Source organism: Alnus glutinosa, chromosome 11 (genome assembly GCF_958979055.1).
Source record: "Alnus glutinosa chromosome 11, dhAlnGlut1.1, whole genome shotgun sequence".
NCBI lineage: Eukaryota > Viridiplantae > Streptophyta > Magnoliopsida > Fagales > Betulaceae > Alnus > Alnus glutinosa.
Window position 1 is genome coordinate 581376 of NC_084896.1, and position 12403 is coordinate 593778.

The 12403-nt window shown below is 34.2% G+C and overlaps 1 protein-coding gene across 2 annotated transcripts in view; it reads right to left on the minus strand.

The window, feature by feature from the left end:
- LOC133881758 (deSI-like protein At4g17486) overlaps nt 1–6704 on the minus strand; it is an 81098-nt gene extending 74394 nt beyond the window's left edge. For both annotated transcript variants that reach the window (XM_062320786.1, XM_062320788.1), the window contains exon 1: nt 6536–6704. The gene's annotated coding sequence lies outside the window, so the exon portion shown is untranslated. The remainder of the gene's footprint in view (nt 1–6535) is intronic.
- Nucleotides 6705–12403: the final 5699 nt, after the last annotated feature.

The window sequence follows — 12403 nt, forward strand, 5'->3', positions numbered from 1 at the left end:
TTCGGGCCAAACGAAAGGTTTAGCCAGAGAACAAACAAGCATTCCCATATATTTTGCATAATTAATTGTTCTTAATTGGTCTTTATTCAGTTGACAAAAAGATTCCTTATCAGGACACTGACTTTTCAGGGACACCATAATTCAGAGTTTATTTCAAAAAATAATGCAGAATATTTATTCCAGTATGGAAAGGAAAGATTTGTAATATATTGCTCAAAAAAAGAAAGATTTTGAGATAAGGAAGATTCTGGCAACTTTACAGATGTCAAAGTCGGGTTTCTTTTAGACTGTCCGAACAGCCTAAAGGAAGTGTCCGGATGCCAGCTAGTGTTCCATCCTGTCCAAACAATGTAACAGACACAAACCACAAGGACTTGGTGTTCGCACAGCCGTCCGGACGAACAATTGGACGCGACCCACAGAGAACACATGTTTGCACCAGTGTTATGACACAAATACGATAGCTGCGAACAGTGGAGATGTTCTACACAATCGTCTAGATGCTAGGGCAAGCCGTCCGGACATTCTTCAACAACTTATGAAGAATTGTTGCTTACTATTCGGATGCCCAATGTCTTGTCTGAATGACGCCTAGGGACATCCGAGTTTGTGTCAAATTAGGTTTTCCAAAGCCTATTTAAAGGAGCTCCTATGCTTTTATATTGTAAGAATTCTATATTGAATTCCAGTATGTTAAGAGATGGTATTTAGGCAAATATTATTAAATATGCTATCTCTTTTAGAGTATTACGTGTGATTTGATCAACTATTGAAGTCTAACTTAGGGAGGAGCCCTAAGATAAAAGAGTCCATTGAATAACCCTTCAGACATGTGGTCTGGTTGGGAGGCCCTCAAGTATAGGTACACGTTAGAGTTCAAGATACAATTACTGCATCAGGAGTATGTGAATACGACTACTTTGTAACTAGCTATTTCCTTTGTTAGTGAATTTCTTGGGTTTGGCAGCCCAGAGTGATTTTTCTCTTTATTGCAAAGAGTTTCTACTTTGTCACTAAAATATGTTTTCTTTAAATTTTGCATTTCTATTTTAGTGCATTGTTGATCACACACACGCACACGTAGGAGTTACTTTATAAAACTTAATTTCGCCTAGTAATTAAGTAATACGAGACTTAACACTCGTAACTATTTTAATAAACCACTCACTCTATATAAATAACTGTTCATTTTTCCAACGTGAAAAAGGGACATTACAAATATCCTATAAAAGTCATAAAAGTCATAAAATTGTTCCCATCTTATACGAAAGAAAGGAAAAACTCGATGATGGTAAAAGAGTCATCAAGTTGTTCCCGTATTAAAATTGGATGAATAATTTGCACTCGTACTGATCGGCATCAACCAAGACTTAGGAGTTGACTCTATCTTGTGGATTACATTTTCTTTGTCATTAATTTTGCACTTCCATCAATTCTTCTTCCCTATCATCGTTAAGTGTAGAAAATAGTAATCAAATTAAAAAAAAATTGGAGAGAAAAAAAAGAAAAGAAAAGAAAAAGTAATTAAATAAAAATGGAGAGAAAAGTAGGGAGAAAATGAGTCAAGAGATTAATATGTAGGAAAAAAAAAGAAAAAGGAGAAAGAAGACAGATTTATCTTGATTGAAATTTAAGAAAAAAATGCTAGATATATTTACTTGTTAACATGTATCGGTATGTGATTGAACAATTTTACTATTTTAGTGACTGATGTGACTCAAATCAAATACGCGCGTACTATATGTATTCAAATGTAAATATCGTATCATTTAATTCAATCATCATGACAGATGCAGAAGCTTGCGTAACTTTTATTTTTAAAAAATAAAAAAATAAAAAATAAAAAAATTGGCACCTATATAATTATGATAAATTAAAATCTAAAGATTGAAGTTGAAAGCTTTGGATCTTGAGCCAATAATCTTTTAACTTCAAAATCTTGAAGAAGAAAAGTGCAGGGGAGAGATTGTCTCCATAACCTCTCTGTTGCTTGCTTGAGAGAGAAGAAGGAAGGAGAATTTGGGTTTTCTTGCTTGATGGAAGGGGGTGAATGATTGAATGCTAGTTAAATAGGCGGGGAAGACTTTTATAAGGCCAATGGCCATTAACATTTAATTTCACTAATTAATAAGCGTGTGTTAAAGTGCATGTTTGCTTCCATTGTTGAACAAAATTAATCTTTTTTCACATGCTTCCGTGTTTTCATAAAAAGTTCCTGTTTGGCAACTTGTTTTGGAAACAGGTTTTTTATTTCCGAAACAGAAAACATGTTTAAACCAGTTTCTAATCCTTTTGGTACGCTGTTTTTAAAACAAAAACCATATGAAAACAAAAACAAGAAGAAACAAGAAAAGAGGAAACAGTTTCAACCTGTTTTCAGAAACAGGTTTTTGTTTTTAATCAAAAGCGTTCAAAACACGCGGGAACAAAGTGGAAAACTGTTTCCTTTTTTAAGTGCACAGTAGTCCCGTAGTCTTCAAGATCGGATAAACCATCTCCAACAACCTTCTTGTTGCTACCATCTTTGACGACTTTCTAGCCGCCACCTCCAGCAACATTTTGACTGCCACCATCTTCAGCAACCTTCTATATGACTATTGCTTCCAATTACTCATTGGCCACCATCATTGGAAACTATATGCCACTAGCTCCACTGTTAAATCAAGCTCACGATTTGCTTTTGCTATGAATCGCACCTGATTGACCTTGGAGAGGTCACATCTAACATCTTTCTACTGCCACACAGGATCTTTATCACTTTCATCAGTTCATCATCATTTCATTGACTGATTTGAAGGCCAAACTCACATTCAAAATTTGGTTCTTGCCGCACTAGATTTATGCCAACAAAATAAACAAAATAAAATATCAAATCCTTTCTCTTTCCGAACTCATCCTTCCATGAACTTCCGCCTTGAGTTTTTGTGTTTATGTGGGCAGTGGGTATAACGCACCATTTTTTTATTTTTTTAAGTACATTGAAACAAAGAAACTATCTACTAACAAGCTTAAGAACATAAAATAAATCATGAAACAACTAATAACTTATCAACCTAAGAGGGGGTGGGTCTTTCCCACTTACATTAGGGATTGAGGGAGGGGGAGCATTGAGAATGCAGCCAGAAAAAGATCTGAATGCAGCCCAATATACCACTGAATGGGTACAAAAATTTACACTTCTATTAACTTTCCTAGCACTCAAAGAGATAGAGACCGTAAGAGAGTCAATAATATCTAAAATAACAAATGAGATACGCCAATCAAGTTGATTCTCATGATGTTGTAGAGACAGAATAATAACTTGAGAGTCACCTTCAATAATAAAGTTTTTAAGATTAAAAGAAGTGGCAACCAGTAAAAGAAACTACTAGGTGGGTAACTAAGGCTTCGCCATAATTTTGACAAGAGCAGTGCTAGGGATTCGGAAATAGTGCTTCTCTATGGCACACTTGTAATTACTATAATTACAAGTGTGCCTTGAAGAAGCACTTTTTTCTGGATGAATTCCGAAAAAAAATGCTTCTCCCAAGTATTACCCTTTTGGCAAACAAATAGGGCTGATTTGAAAAATCGTGCTAATAATATTTAAGTTAAAATTTAAGTGCACAAATGTGCATTCCTAGCAAGCATTCCTAGCAAGTATCCCGAGCAAGCATCCCGAGCAAAGTATTCCGAGCAAGCATCCTTAGCAAGCATTCTTAGCAAGCATTCCTAGCAAGCATCCCGAGCAAAGTATCCCGAGCAAACATCCCGAGCAAAGTATTCCGAGCAAGCATCCTTAGCAAGCATTCCTAGCAAGTATCCCAAGCAAACATCCCGAGCAAGCATTCCTAGCAAAGTATTCCGAGCAAGCATCCTTAGCAAGCATTCTTAGCAAGCATTCCTAGCAAGTATCCCGAGCAAGCATTCCGAGCAAGCATTCCTAGCAAGTATCCCGAGCAAGCATCCCGAGCAAAGTATTCCAAGCAAGCATCCTTAGCAAGCATTCTTAGCAAGCATTCCTAGCAAGCATCCCGAGCAAAGTATCCCGAGCAAACATCCCGAGCAAAGTATTCCGAGCAAGCATCCTTAGCAAGCATTCCTAGCAAGCATTCCTAGCAAGTATCCCGAGCAAGCATCCCGAGCAAAGTATTCCGAGCAAGCATCCTTAGCAAGCATTCCTAGCAAATATCTCGAGCAAGCATCCCGAGAAAAGTATGCGTTTAACTAGCAAGGAGGCAATGCTTGCCTTCCTCGAAACAATGAGATAAGCCTATTCTTGGCATTTTTATTCGGTTTTTACATTTTAAGTTATCCTCCTTCGGATAAGGGGGGTAACTCGGTTTTTACATTTTAAGTTATCCTCCTTCGGATAAGGGGGGTAACTCGGTTTTTACATTTTAAGTTATCCTCCTTCGGATAAGGGGGGTAACTCGATTTTCACATTTTAAGTTATCCTCATTCGGATAAGGGGGGTAACTCAGTTTTTTACATGAGGAGCATAACCCCGGTAAAAAAATCAATGAGGAGCATAACCTCGGTAAAAAAAATCAATGAGGAGCATCACCTCGGTAAAAAATCAATGAGGAGCATCACCTCAGTAAAAAATCAATGAGGAGCATAACTTCGGTAAAAAATCAATGAGGAGCATAACCTCGGTAAAAAAAATCAATGAGGAACATAACCTCGGTAAAAAAAATCAATGAGGAGCATCACCTCGGTAAAAAAATTCAATGAGGAGCATCACCTCTGTAAAAAATCAATGAGGAGCATCACCTCGGTAAAAAATCAATGAGGAACATAACCTCGGTAAAAAAAATCAATGAGGATCATCACCTCGGTAAAATCAATGAGGAGCATCACTTCTGTAAAAAATCAATGAGGAGCATCACTTCGGTAAAAAATTAATGAGGAGCATAACCTCGGTAAAAAAAATCAATGAGGAGCATCACTTCGATAAAAAATCAATGAGGAACATCACCTTGGTAAAAAATCAATGAGGAGCATAACCTCGGTAAAAAAAATCAATGAGGAGCATCACCTCGATAAAAAATCAATGAGGAACATCACCTCGGTAAAAAATCAATGAGGAGCATAACCTCGGTAAAAAAAATCAATGAGGAGCATCACCTCGGTAAAAAATCATTGAGGAGCATAACCTCGGTAAAAAATTAATGAGGAGCATAACCTCGGTAAAAAAATCAATGAGAAGCATCACCTCGGTAAAAAATCAATGAGGAACATAACCTCGGTAAAAAATCAATTAGGAGCAACACCTCGGTAAAAAATCAATGAGGAGTTGCAGAAAATTAGAAACCCGGTCAAAGCTTCGAAAAGGCTGATTTATCACAAGAGATTCAAGAAAAGCGAAAATTCGAGATTCTAGAATATCATAGCACCAACTTCCATAGTTCCCTGGCTTAATTCTCTTCATCTCAAAATATGAGATAAGAGAATTGGTGGGTAACTGTTGGGGAATTATTATCCCCCACTCGGGTTATTTGGTGTTTGGACTATGTACAGTACTCGGGTATACAAGGGTCGTACAGTGCTTAGATTATATGGTTAGTTGGGAATGACCACGATCCTTAGCATTTATTATGATCTTGGCACTTGTCACATCAAGTCAGGAATTAGTATGGGGCACCATGTCTGATATCTACACACCTTACCGGTCACTGTTCACACTGTGCAATAACAAAACTTTTTACTATGCAGCAACAGTAAAATGGAGCCTATAAATATACATCATCTAAGAGGTATGCATCCTTTTTTTTAAGATGATCACTCTCTCTCTCTCTCTCTCTCCCAACTGACTTGGGCGTCGGAGGAGGCTCCACCAGGCTAAAAATCACATCAACAAACCTAGTTGCCAATCATCCTTGTTGAGTTCTCAAATTACATCATAGTTTTTACGTTTGAGCTGGGCTTGCTTCCTGTTATTGAATATAGACGGTCAGGGCATTTCCAAGCATTACTAGAGGTTTGGGTTTTAAGATGTCTTGTTATTGAGTAACAGACTAACAGGATGCAAGCTGGTCTCGTTATGAATTTAAGCTCCTCCGGCTCCATGTCCTCAAAAATGCATAAAACTCAACATCTTCATATCAGTTTAATTACTCATTCATCAAGACACGCCATCTCTACTGCATTTATTTTCTTGATGTGAACTTCGATTACTTCATTATTTCAGGTAATCCACAAGGCTCTGTCATTCTTAAATCACAAGATATGGGGAAACCATGAAAATAAGAAATTGCCGACATCAAATAAATATTAAGTGATTAAGCAGTCCATTTTCATACATTAAAAAAAATAAATAAAGTACTAGACACAAGTACACACACCATTTAAAAGAAAAAGAAGTTACACATACAGTAAATCTTTCAAGGAAGCAGATCAGAGATTCATTAGCAAACAAAGCAATGTAGCAGCTGATCTTATCCGAAGAACAATATCCATAACAAAAAGATTAGAAGATTTGGGAAGAAACCAAAAACCAGAGAAACAAATCAAACCAATTAGAGGAAAGTGAAAATCAAAGAGACCCACTGACCTCTATGCAGAGAGCATCCACTAGAGAGTGAAGGAAATGCAACCACCAAAATGCAAAGCAGCCATTTTCAGTGGGGAGAGGGCTTCTTTAAATGAAGAAGCAATGCGTGTGCCTGAAACCCACACTTTGGTCCTTCTGTCAGACAAAGACGAAATGAAAGCACCGGGAAGCACAGAAACTGCTGTCCCTTTTGAGGCCCAACGAGGAAAGAGAAGGACACAAAGGAAGAAGAATAATAAAGCTCTGGTAGCTAAAGTTGAAAGTGAAAACCGTGAAAGTATCCTGTCTCTTTCTCTCAATTTGACTGACTTCCTTTAAAATAAAAATAAAATAAATAAATAATTATCTATATAAAAAAAATAATTATTTTTTGACTGACTTGCTTTATGAGTCAATAATTAATAAATCTTTCGATTTTGGTTTCTCTTAAGACTTAAGATTTAATTTGGTATGAGTGAAAATGATTTACAACACTAAAATTTTAATCATTATTATGAAAAATTAAAGGTGGACATGAATTTTGTGAAACATTATATATATAAGCCATCTATGTTGTTATAGAATATTAATTTAAATAATTAACTTCATCATTTTTATTAGCTTAATTTTTTGTAATAAGTATAATACAATGTGAATATAGTATGAAAGTCAAGGTCATCAATTTGAACTATACTTTTATTTCAGCTAAATATTCTATACATAGAGTCTTATTTATTGAGAAAAAATTTTGTTAAATAAATAGAGAAAATATGAAGGCAAAAAGAAATTAGAATTTCAAGGCTCGATTCGATTGCAACGACGATATCTTAAAAAAGTATTTTGTCTCATTTTTAAGTGCTAAATGATTTGATGACAACATATTTCTCAAATATATGAAGTTTAAATATTACTTTTAGAATAACATTTGTTAGAATAACAAGAAAGACTCTGAAAAAAATAACACATAATAGATTTCATAATTATTTGAAAAACCCAGAATAATTAATATATTTATTTAAAAATTTAAACAAATTTAACAAGTTTGAAACAAAATGTGAAAATGATTTATTTGAATATTAATTCAAAGGATTAGATCAACAATTTTCTATTGACTTAATTTTTTTTATATAAGTAATTATTTAACAATACTAATTGTGTCAAAGTCCATTTTCAATCTATCAAAAAAATGTCAATGTCCTCCCTAAGACCAACAAAAAGGTAAAATTGACCATAATTTTTTTTGAATAAGACAAAAATGTCCTTACAAATTCAAAAAAAAAAAAAAAACTTTAAAAATTAAAAAAAAAAAACTTAAAATAATTATTTTTTTTTAAAAAAAATTAAATAAAAAACGAAAAAAAAATTAAAACAACAAAAAAGAACGATTTTTTTTTTTTTTTTTTTTCAAAAAAAACAAATGAAAAAATAACTCAAAATTATAAAATCATTTTTTTTGAAAAAAAAAACAAACGAAAAAAAAAATAAAAACCAGTTTTTTTATTAAATTTAAAAAATGAAAAATATTTTTTATTTTTTTTAAAAAAACAAACGAAAAAAATAAACAAACGAAAAAATAACTGAAAATTATTTTTTTTTAAAAAAATAAACAAAAAAAAAAGAAAAAACAATTTTTAATTTTTTGGAATAAATTTTTGTTATTTTACACTTTTTTAATAATTTTTTTAGTTTTTATTTTATTTTAATAATTTTATGAATGATACTTTTGTTATTAGGGGGACATTGATATTTTTTGGTAGTTTAGTGAGGTGGACATTAACATAATTAATAATTTGGGAGATACATTAACAATAAAGTGGTAGTTTGAGAGGGTTATATATACTTTTTCCTTTTATTTTTATGTTGTGATTTTATTTATTTATTTATATAACCGGTCGTCAGTCCAAAATTTCAAAGAAAGGAAAGAGTTACTTATCATAGTCCATTTCATATGGTCTCTATCTAGTGCACTACATTTAAGCACATAAAATAATGTTGCAATATTTAAACAACATTTTCTTCATTTTAACTTTTAAAATTTAAACTACCCACTTCGGTTAAAAATTAACATGCTGTTAATTAGTCGAGACAAAAGGAATATAATATTGGGCTCTTTGTAATTAAATTATTATTTTTTAAATTAAAAAAGAAAATTAAAGAGGAGATCAAGATTCAATTCAATTACTTGTACAATCAAGTTTTAAAAAAATCAACAACTTACAATAATACTTTATTTCAGCATTGCTTTTGATGATTTTTATTTTTTATTTTTAAAAACTAATTGATTACTAATATATTGATTTGCTTTGTCTGTATGTGTAGATTGTAGCAAAAATATATATATGTATATTTTCTTGTCTGGATTCAACTCTTGAGAGTTGCGATAAGTTTAATAACAACCGATCTTCTTCTTCTCAAAGGGGCCGGGTAAAAAAAAATCAAAATAAATTTTTTATAAATTGGATGGTAAGGAATTTATTTTTAATCCAATCTTTAAAAATGTTTGTGTGTGATTTAGCATGTGACAATTTTCTAGTCATAATTTAATTGTGAGAGAGAGAGAGAGAGAGAGAGAGATGGCCCTTTACGGCTTTTGCCTCCATTGAAGTCGGGATGGTAAAAAAAACTCCAACAGTAGAAGCCAAAGGCGGTTATAATAGTTAAAAATTGGGTTAGGATAAAAAATGATGACGAAGATAGAGATGAGATTGTCTCTTCGATCGTTTTCGTCCAGATTCGGCTTCATCAAAGTGAAAGATTCGAGAGAACAAGGCTCAAAACGGCAAGGCGAAGCGTAGCCCTGCATGGTTTTGAACTAATTTATTGTTTCTTCAAAATGATGTTGTTTATAATTATTTTTGAGAGCCCCTTCTATAAGGGTGGGCTGTAAAAGTGATGTTTTACAGCTTCCAATAAGAAGTTTACACATCATTTAAAAAGACTAAATACAATAGACATGAAAGCACCTAATCTTGTGAAAAAAAGAAAAGAAAGTAATTTTTGTTTTTCCTTTCAAGAGTCCAACTAGTACTAAAAAACCACCGCCTCCTCAACCCAACACTACCGCCAGATTCCGCTGAAAGCCATCGCCACTCACGAATAGAGCCACCACAAAAGGCCACCGCCACCCACGAATAGAGCCAGTACTGCCGAAGGCCTAAGATTCAGCCCACCACAAAACAAACCACCCCCAACCGACAACCCATCACCCTCCTCAACGCAATGCCGCCGCCGGATTCTGCCGAAAGCCACCGCCACCCATGAACAGAGCCACCGCACTGTTTTAGAGCCACCCCCAACCCACAACCCTACAGGATCATAAAATACACATAGGAGAAAACTATCTATGCCTAAAAGAAAATTACAAACCGGAAGTTGGAGCTAATTTTCATCTAAAAAGAAGTTGGAGCTAACTACAGAGGTACCCCTGACCCACAATCCTACAGATCCGCAACCACAAAGCCAACTAAAAGTAGCCAATTTTCGATTTCAAAAAAAAAAAGGGAGTAGCAGATTTTCATTAAAAAAAAAAACCAAGTGTAGCAGATGCTAGACCTGTAGACCCAGTACCCTCTCCACAGCTTCTGAACTTGTTGATCACTACGAGAAAGAGATCGATCTGAATAAAGCCTCTTGCAGTACCGGCCGTTTCTGTGGGGGTGGTTAGGGGCAGATCCTGTGGGGTTGAAAGGAGAAAAATTGTCTTATAATCTTGTGTTTTCTGGTCTATTTTATATATACTATATTTGATGTTTTTAGATGACGTGGCACATTTTTATTGAAGACTGTAAAACTGAGGTTTTACGATCCATCCTTATTGAAGGTATTCTCATTATTTTTAAGATTAAACACTTTATTGGTAGTACTTACAGTTTGGAAACTTTATTTTTTATTTCATGTACTTTTATTCGTATCATAGATAGTACCTGAGTGTTGACACGTGTCACAATAAAAAAAAGTTTAAAAACAGAAATTGAAAATCTTTAAAAATTAATTAAAAATTAAAATTAATAATAATAAAAAAAAGAATTGTGAGGATTTTGGCCGTTGGGGGTGGTTCGGCCACCACCAAGGGCCAAAACCCTCACTTTTTTTTTTCTTTTATTAATTTTAATTTTTAATTAATTTTTAAAGATTTTCAATTTCTATTTTTTAATTTTTTTAATATTGTGTCATGTGTCAACACTCAGGAGTTGACACGTGGCATACCGTTAAATATTGGATAGAAAAATAGATGAAGGTACTAAGTCTGTTTTTTTTTTTTCAAACCTCAGATACCATATGTGATACGAATGAAAGCACAGAAGACAAAAAATAAAGTTTCCAAACCACATATACCAATAAATTGTTTAACCCTTATTTTAAAAAAAAATTAAAAATAAAGTTAGGTTGAGTTAGAAAAGTTGGAAACACGAAGGAGCTAGTTTCCAACGCTAAGTACTCCACCGGTTAGTTTTTAGGTTAGCTAATTCGGTACTAAAAAGTACTTTGATGTAATTTGATTTTAAATTAGACAAAAGTGTACTTAAGATTTTTCACCAAGTTCAAATTTGTGTTATCAGTTCGAACTGAGAATTCACCGGTTGGAACTAGACAATGTAAGAAGCAATTTCAAGTCAAGCAAAACCTGCCGTACGTTCCAAGTGCCGTCCTAAGTGAAGTTCGAACTGGAGACTTTGAAATGTGGATGAAGATGTCGTCCTAAGTGTCGTTCCAAGCTGGTTCGAACTAACCTTGTTGAAGTGACGTTGAAGATCAGGCAATATGCATGCATCGTCCAAAGTCTTGTCCCAAGTTTGTTCAAACTATATATCCAGATTGAAGACCTTCCAATGCTGGCCGTTCTATTTTCCGTTCCAGTTGGTTAAAACTATGACAATTTTTGGTAATGTATGTCCAAGTATATATATATGGCAGTGTTGGCTGTTCCATTTGGCATTCCAATCTAGTTCGAACTAGGCATATTTTAGAGAACTCCAAGTCTAGCACTAGCAGAATATTGCATCGTTTCAAGTTAGTTCGAACGTACTGAAGGCTCCTAAAATGTGTCGCCTCAAGTGATCAGTTCGAATGCGCCGATACTGTCCATTATTAAAGTCCATTAGTTTATTACCTGTAATACTTGAACAGGAGTGGTTTCACATGCAGAACGACGCTACTGTCCAGTATCATGTTCCAAATACAGATTTGGCATTGCAGGTTTTATTGGCAACCACGAGTGAAACTGATCTGAATTTGAGGATGAGACTCGATCAGTGCATCCGTTGCTCAACCCATACTTAGGAAAGTGAACTAAATACATTTGGAGCAATAATGCTTGTATGAGAAATTATATCTGAAAACTGGATTCAGGAATGGAAAGTGTTGCTGTCTGTTGCAGCAATAGAATGCATATTATTGTTTAAAAACACGCAGACAGGTATATGTCTATGTTCAATTCTGCAGGCGTTGTTTGATATCTTTTTTCTGGTTAATAGTTTTAGCATCCTGTCCACAAAGGTGCCAGTTATTTCCAGTAATCAGATTTCGCCTTGTTTTAAAGGTCAAGATTATAGAATCTGGTCTATACAGTTTTGAGCATATATATACATCAGATGTGGCAAGGAATAATCTATACGGTTTCTGAAGGATCTCTAGGCAACTAAGTCAGATGCTTTTTGAGCTTTCAGAGGTTTAGCTGCCTTGTGCCATTATGCTCAGGGGATGTTATTATCCAAAGGGCTCTAAAAAAGCGGCTGAAAAACCCTTTTTTTTTTTTTTTTTTTTTTGTAGTGCATATCCAATTACTATGTTTTCCTCTTACCTTTTTATCAGTATTTTCCAGATATCTATCTCTATTGCATTCCAGCTACAATAATTACTAAACTCTCATGAGATGTGAATTTATAAATT